The sequence below is a fragment of the Lygodium microphyllum genome, chromosome 10 (genome assembly GCF_053477565.2).
Source record: "Lygodium microphyllum isolate KBCC chromosome 10, Lygodium_microphyllum_v1.1.10, whole genome shotgun sequence".
NCBI classification, from domain to species: Eukaryota; Viridiplantae; Streptophyta; class Polypodiopsida; order Schizaeales; family Lygodiaceae; genus Lygodium; species Lygodium microphyllum.
In genome coordinates, this window is record NC_141144.1 from 18,428,646 (window position 1) to 18,448,721 (window position 20,076).

Sequence of the window (20,076 nt, forward strand, 5' to 3'; positions counted from 1 at the left end):
CCTATAAAAACTAGCAAGACCAAGGAATGAGCATAACTCATGCACGTTTTTAGGTACAGGCCAATTCAATATTGCATCTATTTTCTTAGGGTCAACTTTAATTCCATCAGATGATACAATATGACCTAAATACTCAATTTCTGTTTTAAAGAATTCACTCTTTTCAGGATTTGCATACAGTTGATTATCTTTTAATAACTGGAAAACCAATGACAAATGCTCATAATGTTCTTTCTCATTTTGACTAAACACCAAAATATCATCAAAGAAGACAATTACACAATACTGATATTTCAAAAATATACAGTTCATCATTCTACTAAACGTAGCAGGTGCATTAGTCAATCCAAATGGCATCACTAAAAATTCATAATGACCAAACTGTGTCCTAAATGCAGTCTTGAATATGTCTGACGTATCTAGTCCCACCTGATGATAACTAGACTTAAGGTCTATTTTACTAAATATAGTAGAGCCTTGCAGTTTATCCATAAGGTCATCAACTCTAGGAATGGGATACCTATTCTTTACAGTGATCTTATTTAAAGCTTGATAGTCAATGCACATACGATAGGTATTATTCTTTTTCTTGACTAACAGAACATGTGCACCAAATGGAGAACTACTAGGTCTAATCGATCCTCTATTTAGTAATTCCTCAACTTGACTCTGAATTTCTTTTTGCTCTATCTGGTTATGCCTATATGGTGCTTTGCAAGGTGGTTGTATGCCAGGAATCAAATCTATCTTATGGTCTTCTGGACGTGAAGGAGGTAAACCAGGTGGTAGATCTTCGGCAAAACAGTCCTTAAAATGTGCAAGAAATTCTTTATGCCTAGGATGCATATGATTTTCTTTTACTTGCAATTCATTCACCCAAATGAGATAAGATTTAATACTCTTGTGTAATGCACGTTTAGCTTGAGTATGCGAAAGCAGTGGAAAAACATTAGATGCATGCATACCATACAATGTAATAGGTTTTCCTTGAAAAGTAATATTCATTGAATGTGTGGAATAATCTATATCTAGGTTAAGTTGGTGATGCCAAGGCATACCTAAAATAATGTCACTCGACTGTAATGGAACAGCTAGAAAATTTCTTCTTTCAGTGTATTGACCAATTTGAATCTCTAAGTCATGCACTTCCTATGTACCATTATACCTAGTGCCTAAGAATGCTGCTTTGATGCAATAATGCGTAGGTACAGTCTGTAATTTCAATTCTTTTACTAGCTTTGCTGAAATAAAATCATGAGTGCTACCGTCATCATGCAAAATAATCTTTTTCTTTCCATGCACCAAACATTTCATAGTCAATAAAGAATGTGGAGTTGGCATACCTGGTAAAGTATCCGAAGAAGTAGTAATGTCGTCCTCATCTGCAGTGAAATCAGGCATATCTTCATGTTCTTCATCGTCCATTGCTCCAAGGTAGTTGATATAGATAGGTGGCTTCTTTGAATGGCAATTTGCTGCTAGATGTCCAGGCTGGTGGCATTTATAACATACTATTGGCTTGGCTTTGGTTACATTGTTTGCAATGGCAGGAAGTCTAGGGACATTAGGATTTGGCTGTGGAATAGGCTTAGGGTTTTGATTGACATTGGATGGTAAAGCAGGTGGTTTTGCCCAATTTTTACGGAAAGATGATGAAGAGAAACTACCTGGATTAAATCTTCTAAAATTGGAATTGAATTGCTTACATCCATAGTTACCATTGGCTTGGAATTGCTGTGGACGTCTGTCTCTACCTCGCAACTTGTCTTCAGTGTCGTGAGCTAGTGAAATGGCGTCTTCAAGAGTAGCAGGCTTGAACATGTTAACTTCAGTGTAGTAATGCCCAAGGAGTCCAGACATATACTTGCGCTTATGTGTCGCTTCAGGTACGTCTTCAAGCATGCGTAGCTGGAGTAGTGCATTCCAAAAACGCTCTGTATATACTGAGGAATAGGCTCACGATCCCGTTGTTGCTGAAGAAGATTCCATTGCTTTATAGCTTTCTCATGAAATTGTGGAGGAAGGAAATTCTGTATGAACTTCTTTTTGAAATTCTCCCAGGTAGCGGGACAATCTATACTCTTGCATACTACAGTCCACCAAAGAGATGCTCTGTCCACTAAATGATTAGTGACATACTTGATTTTATCTTTTTCTACATAGGTTTCCTCATGGAAATAGTCGTCAAACTGACTAATGAATGCAAGAACAGTTTTTCCTTCTCATATGCCATTGAAAGTACGGAATTTGAAACTTCTTTTACTTATCTTTGATTCCTTGCGGATGGTTTGAGCTTCAAGAGTTGTGTCAATGGTACGTCGGATAAGATATTCAGATTGAGGTTCTTCTTTGTTGGTAGACGATCTTTGTAAATTTGCCAGTTGAACTTGCAATGCTTGCCTAGCCCTTCGTTCTTCATCCAATTGTATCATAATTAAATCCAGCTTTTGCTCCATCGTAGGTTCAGTAGGTCGCCTTCGGCCATAAGATCATCCATATGTGGTTCCGTCATCCTGCAACACTCAAAAGACCTTTCTCACTCAAAATCAAGTTAGCAGGATGAGCATAGCTCAAGTTCGGGAATACAAGGCTTATGTATTTTTGGGTGTGGCTTTCACAATCTTCGAAAAATCTGCATTTTATCCTTCTTCATATGCTGAAAATGCTTCAGCAAACCTGCGTATGAGTAGAGTACCTTCCAATGAACAACTTTGCAGTTCGGAGTTTCTGCGCAGGAACAGCCATTCTATGAGTTTTGGACAGAAGTCAGTTTTGACTCCAGTTGACTTGTCTGACTTGCAGAGTACCAGACTAATGTGACTTGTAGAGTTTGTTGACTTGCAGAACTTGCTTGCTTTGTCAGACTTGCAGAACTTTGAGTTGTTAGAACTTGCTGAACTTGACTGGTTGTGTGTGACTTGAAGTTTGTGATGACTTGATTGATTAAGGAGCTTAAGTGATTAAGCTTGGGGCTTAATGGACAGCCAACGACGAAATTCGTGGGGGGGCGGGCTGTTTTTTGAACGCGACGGAATTTTCAAAACATACTCTGAGATATCGCATTGCAATTTCGAAGCTTTAAGCTTCTTAAAGCTTATCAAGCTTTAATACTAAGCTTACTAAAAATAAAAGCTTTTAAGCTTGTAAGCTATGGAGCTTATCTCACTGGTTTTTGACGACTTGATGAAGAAGATGTAGGAGTGGTCCTCCGCCTCTGCAGACCGGTCCCTCGCGATCCGATGATGGAAACAGGGGTTCTTGATCGCCAGAAATCTGCCTGTATCGACGGTTCGCGACGAGATTGATCGTAGAGCCAGATCGTTCCAGGAGCTCCGCCTTCGCACGAGATGGGTAGCGATTGGAAGCTCTTGATCTCAGCTTCGCTCTGATACCATTGGTGCACAGATCGGATGTTGTACGCTCGCGTAGTGAATGCTGGAAGGTCCCCAAGAACAATAGAACTCTACTTTTTGCACAAATTACAAGGTAAAAAGCATGAACGACAAGAGCAAGAGACCAATTGGGTGCAATCTCCCCCCATGCCTTGTGTGAGCGCTCCACAAAGCATGTATTTTATGTATTATTCATCTTCAAGCTCAAATAATAGCCCAAATTACAAAATAGCAAGCTTTTAGCTTTTGAGTTTGCTTTAACACAAAAATATGAATAAAGCTAATGGACAGTGCCCAAAGAGTCTGGCACGCCCAATACAATGTCCAAATAGAAATAACATAATCGTGCGCCCATGCACATACAAAATAATAATAAATATCCGATGCCTTAATAAATAGGCGTGACAAAATATAGGCACCATGCCTAAGGTATGCGCCCATCAAAATATAATCCATAAATCGAATACTCGCTATCCTCCAATGCTTTCCTCCGCCACTGCTGCTATCTCTACTCATCAACTGAAGCATTCACAATCGTTAGTAAAATAATACAATTAAACCGACAAAAGTGAATACCTAGCAGTCTTCAGCTACATAAATAAATCAACTGGTTAGAAATAAATCCTAACCTTAATTTATTACGAGTGCGCACTCTAAACTCATAAAATGTTTATTAATTTAATATGCATTTTGCGGAATCACCCGCTATGGAATCACCCATGTACACACTAAATTAATGAAACGCCCGAAAAGGACAGGCGTCCCCATCAACTTCTCGCACAAAGAATCCACTTTGTGTATGAGCCCCGGTCATCAAAGTTTACGGAATCCACCGTAAAACCTCACGGAATCCACCGTGAAATATGCCTCCTGGCATCACAAACGAACTACTTGACCATCTTTAGGAGGCAAAGAACTTCTCAAAAATTAATCTAATATCATATTATTACTAGATAAGGATCAAAGAAGAAGATATTCCAAAAACTGTCTTCAACATAAGGTATAGGCATTAAAAATTTATCGTGATGTCTTTTGGATTAACTAATGGCACATAACCTTCAACAAGTTAATGCAAGATATGTTTTGGCCCTATCTTGATGAATTTTTCCTTGTTTTCTTCAATGACATTAAGAAGCATGAAGATCATGAGCCACAACTCTGAATTGTCCTTGAAAAAATGAGGAGACACAAACTTTATGCCAAGAAGAAGAAACATGCATTCTTAAAGAAGCAATTTGAATATCTTGGATTCATAGTATCCAATATAGCAATTACGATAGATCCTTCCAAAGTCAAGGATGTGCAAGAGTGGGCATCTCCAACAACAGTTAAGGAAATACAAAGCTTTTTAGGCTTAACAGGATGGTACAAGATCTTTATCAAGGACTATGCCTTAATTGCTACACCCCTAATCAACTTACTCAAAAAGCAGGTTGCTATTATATGGACTTACATTGAATAGGCTAGATTTGAGAAGCTTAATAATGTTTAGTCATAGCCCCTATCTTGAGACTACCTGACTTGAGCCAAGCATTTGAAGTTGTGACCAATGCAAGCTCTCTTGCATCAGGCTGTGTTCTCATGCAAAAAGTTCATTTGATAGCCTACTCTTCCAAGAAGCTAAATATTCATGAGAAAAATTATGCTACCCATGATCTAGAGCTACTTATTGTGATCCATGCTCTCAAACTATGGAGACACTATTTGCTTGGCAACAAATTCACTTTAGTCATTGACCACAAGAGTCTCAAATGGATCTTCACTTAGCCCCCGATCTAATCATGAGGTAACAACGATGGATAAAAGCCTTGCAAGAGTATGACTTTGAGATTAAGTACATGCCAGTGGGTAAGGAGAATGCCGTTGTGGATGCCATAAGTTGCAATACATTTCTCAATGCTCTCATCTTAGAGGAACCCTTAAGCAAGATCTCTAGTAGCTATGGTGTCAATGCCTAGTAATTTGATCATAGAAATAGCCAAAGAAGAAGCAAGTAAAAACCCAAAGTATCAATAGAGGAAAAAAAAATCCTATCCAAGAAGATTAATCCTAAACTTAAGCTCAAGTATCTAAACTTCTCTATAGAGGAAGGACTTTTCTACATCAAGACAAGACTATGTATCCCAAGGAATCAAGATCTCGAGAATAAGACACTTTGGGAAGCCCATGAGCTATGCAAAGACTCTCAATGTTGTAAGGAGAAACTATCATTGAGAAAAGCTCAAAGGAGACATACTTACATACATCATTGAATGTTTGAGGTACCAATAGGTGAACATGTTAAGATGCTAAGAAAGCTCAAATAATCTAACATTCTACAAATGAAGTGGGAATTTATCAGCATGGATTTTGTAGTTGGATTACCCTTAGTCCAAGGAGGATATAAAATCAGCCCATACACTATTAGGATAAGTTTTATTTTTTAAAAGGACTTGGATTTAGTGTGTCACAAGTTTTAATATTAAGTGAGGGTTTCAAATCAGTGTTCATCCCATTGAGTCACTGCGCCCCAAGGTATGGGAAATAAGGATGTGTAGCCCCACTTTCTTCATAAAACAAGTAAAACTAGCCCACACACTACTAGGATAAGTGCCTAGGGATTACCTAATGTTGTGTTTGTGCCAATCACATGGAGAATATGTGGAGAGACAAGCAAAACGGTGTATAAGAGCAAGCACAATAATCAAAGCCAATATGCAAGCATAGGGAAAAACTACAATTGTAGACTGCCATGTGCAATGCCACGAGTATGGTGGATCCAGAGTTGACCTCTCCAAGGGTGACTAAAAAGGGATAAATGCATATAGATTACATGTTTAGATGAACAGAATGCCAATGCATAGGGTAATGCAAAGGAAGATATAAGTTTTCATGCTCATATAGAAAGTGATACAATGGTGCCACTTGGACAGTGTCCTTGTAGGGAAATTGTTCACTTGTGTAAGCACCCTTTTATTAGTCATCCTAAAAATGTGGATGAAGTTGCAAATGTCTATAATGTATAGTACAAAGTGAATAAAAATCTGAGAGTAAAAAAAACTATAAGCATAATCAATGTCGCTATCAAGAGAAGGAAAATTCCCCTTATCAAACTAGAAGGAGAAGCAAGACAGAACCACCCTCTCCCCATCAATCTAAAGAAGTAGAGGAGGGAGTACCCAAGCCAATCTGAGGTATAAAGTACTGTAGAACTGGCTTGTTGATTGCCTTGTTAAAAATATTGACAAATTTGTCACTAGAAGGCACAAACTCTAGGCAAATATTGCCTAGCTCAACCTACTCTCTAGTGAAGTGGAAGTGAACCGCCATGTGATGTGTCCGAGGGATCTCCTGCTTACAGCTAGCCCAAGAGATGGGTACTATGCCCAAGGTAAAGTGGTAGGCACCATGGGAATGCTAGGTTTCAGGATCTCCCACCTAGTTAGAATAAATGTATCCCTACAAATATAACCCATGACCATAAGCGAGTCCATAATTATAAGTACACCTAAAATATCTTAACACACGAAAATAAGTAATCCAATGAGACATTTTAGGTGCATTAAAATATTGACTAAGAAAACTAATAGAGTATGTAAGATCTAGCCTCGTATGTATCAACCAAAGTAGCTTTCCTACAAAATAGAGTGATATAGGTGTGAGCATCAAAAGGTTGACCCTAGGCATCCTTATGCAAATGGATAGTGGGATCTAGAGGCATGGCCACTGGCTATGTTTGATCAGTGCAATATTGTCCCATTAGATGTAGGATGTACTTTTGCTGTGACAAAAAAGATACTTCTCTTTAATCAAACAATTTTCATCCCCCAAAAATAAGACAATAAACCTAATTTGGTCATCTTAAATGTAGCACAAAGCTTTGCCTTGATTTTTGCTATGGTTGTAGAATTTGAGCCAGCAAGAAGTATGTCATCAACCTATAGCAAGATAAAGCTAACCGCCCATGTGTGTGGTACACACATATAGATTTGGACCATAGGGTGTAGAATGGTATCCATGAGTCCTAAGAACTCATCTATCCTATGATATCGAGACCTTGGTTCTTGCTTTAGCCCATAAGAGCTTTGTGTTGCAAAAGACCTTATCATTTTGGAGTAGAATAAAATTTGGGAGGTTTCTTCGCATGGACCTCCTCCTCCAAATAACCATTCATAAAGGCACCCTTGATGTCCATATGATAGATTGACCAACTATGCTGAGTAGCGATTGTAACCAACAAATGAAAAGATGTCAATTGAGTGATAGATGCAAAGGTTTCTTCATAGTTGCTGCTTGGTATTTGCCTAAAACCTTGCATTATAAGGTAAGCCTTGTATTTGTGTAAAGTATTGTCGGCCTATAGCTTGGTCCTAAAGATCCACTTCGTCTCGATGACCGGAGGATGATCCACCAAGGTCCAAGTCCCATATTAGTTGATATTCTATCCAGTTCATTTTCCATGGCTCATGCCACATAGGATCCTAGAGAGTCTCCTGCCAACTATCTGGCTCAAAATGTGCAATGTAATCAGTTATAAATAGTGATGCATATGAAACCTGGGGGCAAGTTAAATAGACCTTCTAGGGCCCTTTGGAGTGGAATTTGGTTGAAGAATCCTTGAATCCCACATGTGCTACTAGTACCAGTGAGATAACGGGTCTTGTGGAGGAGGCCTAGGTGCAGAAGGTCAAGAGAGCGAGTAGTAGAGCTAGCTCAAAAGGCATGATCTCATGTGATGTGAGTGTAGGTGAGAATGCAAAGTCTAGTGTGGAAGATTGCACTATGTCCCTCTCATCAAAGATGACATCCCTCCTAATGATCACCTTGTTGTCCAAGAATCATCAAGTAAACGATAGGCTTTTTCTTTGGAAGAATAGCCCACAAAGATTAAGAGATCAGCTTGAGGGGTGAACTTTTCTATCTTGTCCTTAGGAGTGTGCATATAAGTATGACTATCCAAGACTTTAAAGTGAGAAACAACAAGTTGAGAGCCAAAAAATGCATTGTACATAGTCTTTTTAGGGACCGCTGTAGCTAGACATGAGTTAAGGATGTACACTGGAGTGTTAATAGTCTCAAAAGGGTACTTAGGTAACTCTATTGTGAACATCATAGAGCATGCCATGTTCATGACTGTCTAGTTCATATGCTTTATGACTCCATTTTTGGACAGGGAAGTTGGTAGAGGTGAGTTGGCATGTAATGCCCTACTCTTGTAGAAACTTAGCAAACTTGTGGGAGGTAAGCTTGCCATTAGAATCATTTCTCATAGTATCCACATGATGACCAATCTATTGGTTATGAACCAGTAGCACCCAAGCGTTGAAATAAGTGAAGACATTGGACTTGTGCTTGAGGAAGTACACCCATATGTACCTAGAGAAATCATCTACTATAAAAAAGAAGTATAGTGTGCCATTCAAGGTTGCAATGGATGTGGGACCACAAAGATCTACATGAATGAGACCAAGGGATTCCTCAACATGGGTGTTAGACTATTGAGGGAAGGGTGCATGATGCTGTTTACCTAGTTGACATGCTTTATAGACCTTTTGAGATAGTTTTAGGTATGGAAGGTCCTCAGACATCTCTTGATATGATAGCTCATAAAGAGAGCTGCAGCCAAGATTTCCTAAGCAAAAAATGCCAAAGATGCTCAGAGTCCATGGGCTCCTGTGTGGTGGTCAAGGCTTGGAAGTGATGGAACTCTGAATTAGCGGTAGTTGACTTGGTAAGAAAATGGGTCATGTGGTAAAGGCCATTAGGCTATGCCTTGCCTTAAGTAATCACTAAACTAGTATGAGAATCTAGGACCTTGACTGTGGTCACAGTGAAGAAAACTACTTGCCCCAACTGGCAAAACTGCTAAATGGACAACAAGTTCACCCCAAGTTGGGGAACATGATAGACATCATCCAATAGTGAAGCTAGATTTGGACCTTGCTTAGTGGCAAAATTGACATGACCTCAGGCCTAAATCTTGATCGAGGAGTTATTTCCTATGTGGACTCTCTCGATTGTAGGGTTTGGGAAATGAAAATGTCTTCTATAGGAATCATGTGATGAGTGGTTCCATTATCCACAAGCCAAATAGGTGCTAATGTGCTTAGCTATGTGATGAGTGGACCTTTGTAGTCACCTCATTGAGAGGCAACTCATAGATGTGAACAAGAATTGCATTTGATGTCTCTAAGGAGATGATGTGGGCATGTGCAACCAGCCAGACAAACCCTCTGGAATTGAGAAGTTAATTAACTATGATGGTTGATTGGTGGTAGTGTGGGTTTGGACTCACTACTACTACCCCTGTTGGGGATTGCCACCACCTTGCTTCCCCTTTTGGGGGCTACCCAACAGGGGTGCAAGGGTTTGATTCTTGGATTTTGGTAGTGTGTCTCTTGCGTTGGATAAATTCTGCCATCTATGTTTGAGAGTTGATTGTGTGTTCCTTGGGATTAGATTGCCTTGTTTTGATTTTGATTTTGATTTGAGTTTGAAGTTTTTTTACCCTTTCCATGTTGCTCCTTTTGAGAAGATGCAATGAGAGCCCCCTCTATTGAGGACATTTTATGAAATCAATCAAATAAACATGCACAATGCAATGGATGATGCTTAAAATCATAAAATATGGGAATTTGAGGCTATGAAATCACCTGATGCACAAAATGGAAATATTTTCATGATAGCTTGTCAAGGAACAGGGTGATTTAATCGTCAAAGGGCTTAGGGGTCCCAGTGGTTGAGAACTTAATGAGGAGATGCTGATACTCAGCTAGCTTGACTTTTAAGTCATCCTTGTTTGTGATTTCAATGTTTTGGAGCTCAGGATCCAAATTGATGCGATGGGTCCTATCCCAAGCCACACAATAGTCAATCAAGTGTGCTCAACACTCAAATACTAAGTCAAATTACTGAAGTTGAGAGTGAAACTCAGGCAACAAGCCCTACATAAGCTTGGCAATAGCAAATATAGTATGAGCCTTCCATGAGTTGACAACCTTATATGAAATAAGTAGGATTGGGTTGGGGTTCTAACCCCTGCACTAAATCCCATAGGTTTTTAGAGTCTAAGACATGCCTCATCAAGTTAAATCGAGAGGTGTCTATGAAGGTGGATAGGTGGGGTAGGGTGGAGGATTAAATGGTGGTGGTGGTGGTGGATAAGGGCAAAAATAGGTTGCTCATGTCCAATAAGTGCCGATTAAGTGGTACTAAAGATGGAAGTGGAGGAAGTAGGACATGATAGCCCTGTCCAAATGTTTGCTAGGGCACAACATAATGATTGGATGGTCCACCAGGTAATGCCATAAAGGTAAACTGCAATTCTAAACGATCCACACTTGAGTATGTTTAGGATGCACTCATAAAGGGATAAACTAATGCACTTCCAAGGGGATAACCTAAAAGTGCATATATGTCACAGGTACACCATCCAGAATTAGATATGTAGAGGTCCTAAAGGCTATGCCTAAGTGTGTAGAACCCCTCGGTGTGGTGTGTGGTGTTCAATGTGGTGCACTTAATGGAAGTGGAAATAAAGATGTAGTAGAAGATGAGGGTGGGATGGGTGGGAGCCCAAATGGATTAGTGATTGGTGTTGCTGTGGGAAGCATGATTGGTTCCTTTTGTTCATTGAATGCAATAGATTGAGAATTGGATGAAGATGCACCTACTCCAAATTGACCATGAGAGAAACAAATTTGTTCGAAGGAAAAGGAAGGGAAGGAATACTTACAAGTTCTTCTTTTAGTGTCTTACCTAGTTTTGAGTTCATAATAAAGAAATACATGTTTTCCTCATTACTCAAAAACCAAACGTCATTACTTGAGTGTTCCACATTATAGAACATGTAAGATACCATGTGAGTTCAAAAGAAAGGGTATTATATTTAGTAAGATTTATAGGATTATATTTACAAAAGGGATTTTTGAAATTACAATTTGAAAAAAATCCATAAATTTAGTAAAGTAAATGGGATCATTTTAAGGCCTTATAGCATATAAAGAAATGGTATTTTTAATATCCTTTAAAGGCATGTTATATAGATGATCTCTTGTAGGTGGACCCCCTGGGGGTTATTTTGAAGAGTTCCTTTTTCATGAGCATTTCTTGGTCCAACAAAAAAAACAAAATTAGTTGGCATTAAATTTGTAATAAGAGGGTTCATACTTGGCATTGGAGAAAATAAGTACTGTAGAAGTTGAGTGTAATTCAAGCCACATTCCATTTGTGAATGGCCAGTCCTTTAGTGGAGATATCGAAGGTCCTGCAAGATCATTTGTCCTGTGCATTATATCTAAAGGAGATAACCATGGCTTACCTTTAACCTCCTACTAAGCCCTATGTATAAGGATGAGATTATACTTAGTTACAAAATCTCTAATGGGGTCTTTGGACTCCATGGTAGTCTAATGGTTCTCCACCCATGTTAGATCGGGTAGTAACAAGTTGGGAAGCCCACTCATGATTGTTTTTGTCCATATTTAGCTATGGAGACTAGAGCGGTGGTGTGAATCTGTTCAAATTCATCTGACCATTCTATTGTTCTTCCTTCTATTCTATGGATGAGCTTTCCAATCAAAGGTCAAGGTTTCTTAGAGAGTACCTAGCTCTAATACCGTGTGAAAAAATGCTCTATACACAAAAAACACAAAATTGATCATATGATAAAGCACAAATTGATAACAAGATCATCATTGCTTGTTAATGGCTTGTTGATAACCAATCTTCTCTATACCTTAGGCTCTTAGGAACCACCCAACCCTTGCGTAACTCAGGATAGACTTCGTGAATTAACATTGTGATCTAAGAAGTCAATTAAAGAAGCTAGTTTTATATATTCAAACATAAACATGATAGATAATTAGCTAACTAAAGTTGACCAATTGAGAGAAGAGAAAGGTCAAGATTCTTGGCAAATTCATCCTCAGGTAGGGTGGTGTTAGTAAGCCAAGAGCTTCTGTTAACCCTCAGACGAACAAGGTGGAAAATCTAAAAAATCTAAAGCAGAAGATAAGGCCAAGGCAAAAGTGGAACTGAAGACGAAGACGCGCCAATAAAATTTTGGAAACACAAGAAGTGCAAAAAAGTTCTAAATCAAGGAGAGAGGTGTACAAGAAAAGCCGCAAGTCAATACTTTTGTAAAATAGTGCAAGGTGCACCATGATTTATTTTAAGAGTGCTGGCGGGCTCTCACCCGTGCAAATTGTAAAGGTGGATGGGCGGTAGGAAGGAAGCTAGGAAGATAGGAGAATGATGGGAAAAATGGCCTAGGCTACAGTGGACCATATAAAAAAGGGGATAAGGGGATGATTGCCCAAAAGGGATTTAGGATTTGTATATAAAGTTGAAAAGTGAATGACAAGCTCATTCTTGTGTGTGGCCAAAAGTAGCTCTCTTATTATTATTATTATTATTATTATTACTATTATTGTTCTTTCTTGCTTGAGCTTGTGCTTGAGAGGGGGAGTGTGAGGGAGTGAGTGTGTGAGGGTGAGTGACCGTAATGGAGAAGCTCTCCATCTTCTCCTCTCTTCTTCTCTTCTCTTCTCTTCTCTTCTCTTGTCTTGCTCGCGGCAATGGAGCTTGGAGCGTGGAGCTTGAGGATCGAGCTCGCTTGAAGCTTGCACTTGGATCATGGAGCTATTGGAGTACTTGGGAGAGGAGGCAACTCGATTGGGCTTGGAGGTAAGCTCACTACACTCGTAAAGAGAGATATTGCATTGGCTATGTGAGAGGTAGCCATTAGTGCTCGGCTTGAAATGCTTGAACAATAAGCGGTCCGTGGGTCTTGGTGGTTGTCAGCCTCTACATTTTGGTTCCATTTCCAGGACCAACAGATTCAAGCCTTGAGTGCTTGCATGCTCCAAATCGAGCATTGAAGTAGGTTTTTCCCGAACCGGTTCTTGAGGTAGATAGATAGGAAGCAAGGGAGTTTGAAGAGGTATTCGATCTCCTTAGCAAGTAAGTTTTTGGTTTTTTAGATTTGGAAAAGTAGGTTGGAGTAGTGTATGTGTCTTCTTTGTGATTTGGATGCATTAGGGTAGGAAAAAACAAAGAAAAAAGAAGAAGAAACAAGCATTGGGGTTTCTGCTGGACATAATAGGGCAAGAGGGTTTGATTAGTTGCCGATTTGTATTTTGGAGTTTATTTCCTATTCCAAGTATATACAATCCTTCATTAGGGTCTATTCTTACATTCTGGAAGTTTGGGTGATCCCTCATAACCAAAATCATTAGAATCAAGTCAATTTTTGTCATCCCTAGAAACTCGTCCGTAGGAGTCAGACACTGTTACCTGAGTCCGACTCCCGGAATTAGACTCAGACGATTCGATTCCTAGAATTAGACTGTCAATCGGACCAATTGGACCCGTTGGACCATCTTATATCTAGTCAGACAACCCCTAATCGGACCACCTTAGTCCAATCGACCAATCGGACATACTCAATTAGACTCAGACCCGACTCCCAGAGTCAGATCGTCAAATTTTGATAATTAGACCTCTGAAAATCGGATAGAAAATTGTCAAAATCAGACAGGTGAACAAAATACAAATTTGACACATCCAACCTGTGAAACCGACCTAGAGACCGTATAGAACCGAAAGCACATTATAGATTTATCACTCGACTGAAATCTAGAGCAAGTAGTTCAAAACTTGGCTATGAATGGTCCTTCAAATTGCACATGGTAATTAGTGTAATGGCGTTGCGGGCCAGGAGGGACTACATGTTGCATACAATTTGCATCTAGTCAAAGCAAAATGCAACAACATCAAGCTACAACTGCGGAGGATGACTAGACATGACAGACGTCCTGATGATAGATGCACCTTGAATAGCACTGCATAGACGACCCAAGATATCACTAGAGAATCCATATCTGGTTGCGTAGTTGGGGACTCAAAGGCATGTATCAGAAGGCTTAAATTTATAAGCCAAGATCCAGAAGATGAAGACATAGTACTACCTGCTTATCTTAGGGTCAAACTCACCACAAAAAGAGAGCATAGTGTCAATGGTCTCATCGATGAAGGAGCATATTTTAATATCTTGACCTATGAAGCATGGACCTTACTAGGCCAACCAGAGCTCACACTGACTAATGCAACTCTTAGTCCTTATGTGGGACACCCACAAGCACTTATAGGAAAGTGCAAAATCCTTGTAATTATTGAAATAGAAAGCTTTCCTATCCTATTCCATGTTCCTCCAAATAGTGCTAATTGTGGAAAGGAAATCCTCCTAGGAAGACCCTTCAAAAGGGTGACAAAGTGTGAGGCCAATTATGTAGCACATAGGATACACTTGACACTACCGGGTGTGAGGATAATCACAACCTTTAGTAAGGGTGACCTCATCAAACCTCGAGGGAAATACAAGGAACATTCTGACATACCAAGCAAGCCTAGTAAATGAGAGAAAGGACTTGTTGAAAGAGTTTATACAAGCACATGTTGAACAGAGAGAATTAGTGAGTGAGCGAGGCCATGCTTCAAACAAGAAGGTCAGGAGACAATGCCAAGGATAGGCTTTGGACTTACAAATATTGTAGAAGACCATAAAAGAAGCCCAAGCCTTATAGATGAAGGTATCGATGGAGAGCCAACACAACGTTGTGATGGATATCCAAAGTGTTGCTACATGCTCAAGGGTATTACATAGGTAACCGATGGATTTAGGTACCAAAACCCCCTCCTAAGCCACCTCTATCAGCTGAAGGCCAAATCGTATCAAAAGCAAAGAAGCGCAAGAGGAAATCTAAATGAAAATCCAAGTCTCGAGTCAACAACATTGAAGTCACTGAGCCCCTCATAATTAAAATAAAGAATTCAAACATGACTATTTGAAAGGTAGATCCTCAGCCTAGCATGCTTAAAAAGATGTAACCGTCGAGTGTGCACAAAGACCACTAGTGCCCAATGAGCCTTTGACTTCCCAAGAGGATAATGAGCACCATAGGCACAATATTGCTCATGATGAGGCTGATTGCCTAAGAACTTGACACCATTGTCTACCAATAGTAGCCAATCCACTAGACTAGCCGCTACTAATTAGGAATCACAACAGTCACAGCCTTTGGCCGTGATGATGCCCCTTATGGAACATGTCCTTAGCAATTCACATGCATGGAAGAGATGTCACAACCAACATCCTTGACACCTCCAACACTTCTGAAGTACTTAAAGCCTAGGATTCAGGAGAAATCTCTCGAAGATTTGGCCAAGGAGATGGCACATCTAACCAATGAACCATAGATGAAGGCCATGATGAAGCTTGATCACAAGCTGACAGCCATCACATGTGCGTATGTCCATGTGGACATTGGAAGGCCAACACTAGAGTACACAAAGCTCATAGCCAAACCCTTGACTTCGGACAAGTAATGACATGTTTACTCCTGCTATGTAGCTGTTACTGAGGAAGTCATAAAGGACATCCCAAAGGCCACAGCTAGAGAATTGTGCTTGATACCCTTACTCTATACTACTCAATGTGAGACAAACAAGGAAAAGCTCAAAGCAATCGAATGAAAAGAGAAAGGACAAGGTAACTTTGCGCAGAAATGGTACTCCAACCAAGGTTTGAGCTTGGTAGCCAAAATTGACCACCAACCAATGACACTTGCTGAGCAAAGGAATTCCCTTTGGACATCATTACATGATCCCACATACATTGCCCCAACCTCATTAAGAGTGTTGGAAATGGTCCATGAGGTCCAACTTTCTGCCACACTGTCCAGAAACATCCCTTGTACGATAAATTGCTTCTAGAAGAAGATCTACATGTGCCTAGCATGTTAGGAGTAGGGAGCATGGTACTTCATGTTAGCGCATATGTCTTCTACCTCACTCAAGAACCTGCAATCCTAGATCTCTATGCTTTCCATAAATACAACCCTGTCTTCTTCAACTGGTTTCGTCCAAGCCCACATGACAGAAACCCTAAACCATCTCTTGGTTCTACACTAGAGTCACCTGGACCTTCAGAGCAAGAGAAAAACAGCTCTAAACACAATGCCAACTCTGATAACAAGTAATGGAGACATGTTCCAATGGGTAAGGACAAGATTCTGGAGGAAATGCCCAACCCGGAGCAACTGTCAATGCAATCGGATGAGGGACTAAATGGAGGGAAATTAGCTGAAGAGCTAGACTCTCTAAGAAGAGAGGCAGTTGTACTCTCACAACCTCGGGAGGCTATTCAACAAGCCGCGGCTATGTCCCATGAGAACACACTAGAGAAAGAGAAGGCTGAGGCCAACTAAGCAGATCAACGAATAACCTAGTTCAAGGTCCTGAGTCTTTAAAGGATACACCTCAATATGTGGATGGAATATTAGTGGAACATGCCATTGTAGACACTGGATCCTCCGTCAACATCATGAGTTCAGAATTGATGGAGAGGCTGGGTCTAGGCATTTAGAAAGACAGCTCCACCCTTCTGAGAATGGCTAATGATAGTCTAAGACAACCAGAAGGTTGCGTTACTAAGGTCCATGTTACAGTTGCAAGTGTAGAATGTTTCTTGGACTTTAGGGTGATAAGATTTGCAGGACGCCCTAGCTATCGAGTTTTGCTAGGAAGGCCTTGGATCTTACGAACAGACTGTCAAGTCGATATACCCGCCGGTCGAGTGGTTCTAGGTAGAGGTGCTAATCGAGTAATAGTCGATGCTTATCCTGAGTCTCCCCAAAGTGAGAGAGCTCCTTTATCTTCTACGGAATTAGAGACAGCATATGATCCATCTGGTAGTGAGACATCATCCAGCGATGAATCTAAAGAGGGGTCCACTACAGAGGATATCTATCAAATAACTCTAAATGAGCCGATAGAGCCGCAAGATAGGATAAGAGATGCGGATGTGATTGAGTTGGACCTTGGCACGCTAAATGATTCGCGGCCAATTAAATTAGGTTTCATGCTCAGTTCAGCAAAAAGGGAGGACTATGTGTCCTTGATTCAAGAATTCCGCGATCTCTTTGCTTGGAGTTATGATGAGCTGAGAGGCATTCCTTCAAGCCTGGCTGTTCATACTATTCCTGTAAAAGAAGGCAGTCGTCCTGTGCGTCAGAAGGTAAGGCGTATGCCTTTTGAATTAAGGGATGGGCTGTTTGAGGAGTTATAGAAGTTAAGGAAAGCTGGTTTAATCTTCCCTGTACAACACACAGAATGGTGTTCACCCGTTGTTATCAGGAAGAAGAAAAACAACCACATCTGACTATATGTAGATTTTAGGGAGCTGAATAAGTAGACAGTTAAGGATTACTACCCGTTGCCATTTATTGACCAAATTTTGGATCAATTAGCGGGTAGGGAGATATATTCGTTTATGGATTGCTTTGCAGGATATAACCAGATGGCAATTGCAGAAGAAGACAAGTTGAAAACAACTTTTATTACGGTCTTTGGTACTTTTGCGTACCATGTGATGGCCTTTGATTTATGCAATGCACCTGGATCATGGCAACGAACAACATATAAGACCTTTGGTGACATCTCCCCAGATGAGTTGAAAGTATTTATTGATGACATGGGGGCAGCCACTGTAAAGGAAAGGATGTTGATTATTTTGAGAAAGTGCTTTGAGCATTGCAGACAAATTTGTATCGCTCTTAACCCACGGAAGTGTGTTTTTGGAGTATCTTATGGGCTATTGCTGGCCATGTGGTCAGTTCAGTAGGGATAGCAAGTGACCCTGAAAAGATCAAGGTCATAGTTGCTATGAGTCCACCATGCACTCCGAAGGAGGTTCATAGCTTTCTGTCATCGATAGGGTACTATCGAAGGTTTATAAATGCCCTAGCAGAAAGAACGTTGCCATTAACGAATTTATTATCCTTTAGCTGTTCATTTGAATGGAGCGACCCTTGTAAGGTAGCCTCTGAGGATGTGAAACAGGAGCTAGTAAAAGCACCCGTTTTAAAAGCACCTAAAAGAGGCGAGGTGTTCTATATATTTTCAGCAGCCACTATGCATAGTATCAGTCTGCTGTTTAGCTCAAATTTGGGAGGAAAAGTGGTATCATCCGATAGCTTTTGCTAGTCGAAAATTGGGCATTTCAGAGATCAATTATACCTACATGGAGAAGTTGTGTCTTGCGATGGTCTTTGGGACTAAGAAATTCAGGCACTACATCCTCTATGAAAAGGTAGTATTCTATACGAAGGCGGAAGGGTTGAGATTGCTTATGAACAAGCTGCAGCCGCCTGATCGTTTGGCAAAGTGGTTAATCACTTTGCATGAGTTCGATTATGAGATTAAGAGTAAGCCACCGAGGTTGCAGGGTATTGTGGAATGCCTTGTGGATTTTGGGGAGCCGAAAGATACTTTGGCTGAAGGAAGCGATATTGAGGAAATGTTTAAAATTGATGCAGCTTCTATTCCATCTTGGTATGCCGCTATTACGCATTATCTATCAATAGGAGAGACGGGAGCTGGTTTGTCAAAGTCTGAAAAGAGAAAAATCAAGCAGCAAGCTTTGAAGTTTTCCTTGATCGTAGGGGCGCTATATCGGCAAGATGTTGATGATATCTATCACCGATGTGTGATGCCTGACGAGGTTCCTTTTATCTTGGAGGAGTGTCATGACTCTGCATGTGGGGGGCACTTTGCTGGACGGTTGACAGTGCAGAAAGCTTTACGAGCTGGATATTGGTGGCCGTCTATCTTCCAAGATTCCTTTGAATATGTAAAGATATGTGATACCTGTCAAAGGCATGATAGTAGAGAGAATAGGAAACGTCCACTTACGCCTATCATGGCTATCCTTCCATTTGAGAAGTGGGGCATTGATTTTGTGGGTCCTATTACCCCGTCGTCTACTACCCAGAAGAGGTATATTATAGTAGCAACTGATTATTTTACCAAATGGTCAGAAGCGCGGGCGACGAGGCAGGACAATGCAAAAGAGACTGCAAGTTACCTGTTAGAGCAGATTATCTACCGCTTTGGTCCACCGAGAGAATTAGTGTTGGACCGTGGAACCCATTTTCTAAATAAGGTGATCAAAAGCTTGACTGAGGCTTGGCAAATCAAGCACAATAAAACGACTCCTTATAATCCGCAAGCAAATGGGCAGGTGGAAAGTACTAATAAGCAGCTTGTGGGTATCTTGTCTAAGATAGTCTCTGAGAAGAAACGAGACTGGGACAAGAAGTTGTATGTGGCAGTATGGGCGTATAATACCACGTTCAAGCGAGCTACCGGCCATACTCCATTCAAATTGGTTTATGGGGAAGAGTGTGTGTTACCCCTTGAGATTGAGTTGCCAACCATACGGTTTGCAATCAACCATTCTTTGGGAGATAAGGATTCCCTTTTTGAACGTTTCACGACTATAGCCCACCTGGATGAGCTGAAATTGCAGAGCCTATTACACCAGGAGGTAGCCAAGCGTCGGATGAAGCAGTTGTATGACCTTAGAGCGAAGAAATATACCTTTAAAAAAGGACAGTTAGTCCTCTATTATGATGCCTATAGGGAGCTGTTTCCAGGGAAGTTGGAACCTAAATGGGACGGCCCCTACAAGATTGTCAGGTTAGGGAAGAATAGGTCTACGGCCCTATTAGCTGATCTACAGGGAGTAGAGTTTAAGAATAAGGTTAATCTTAATAAGATTAAACCTTATTATTTCTAAGTATGCTAATACAAAAGAAATGCATTGCAGATCCATGCTGGGGATGATTTGAGACCTGCGGAAAAG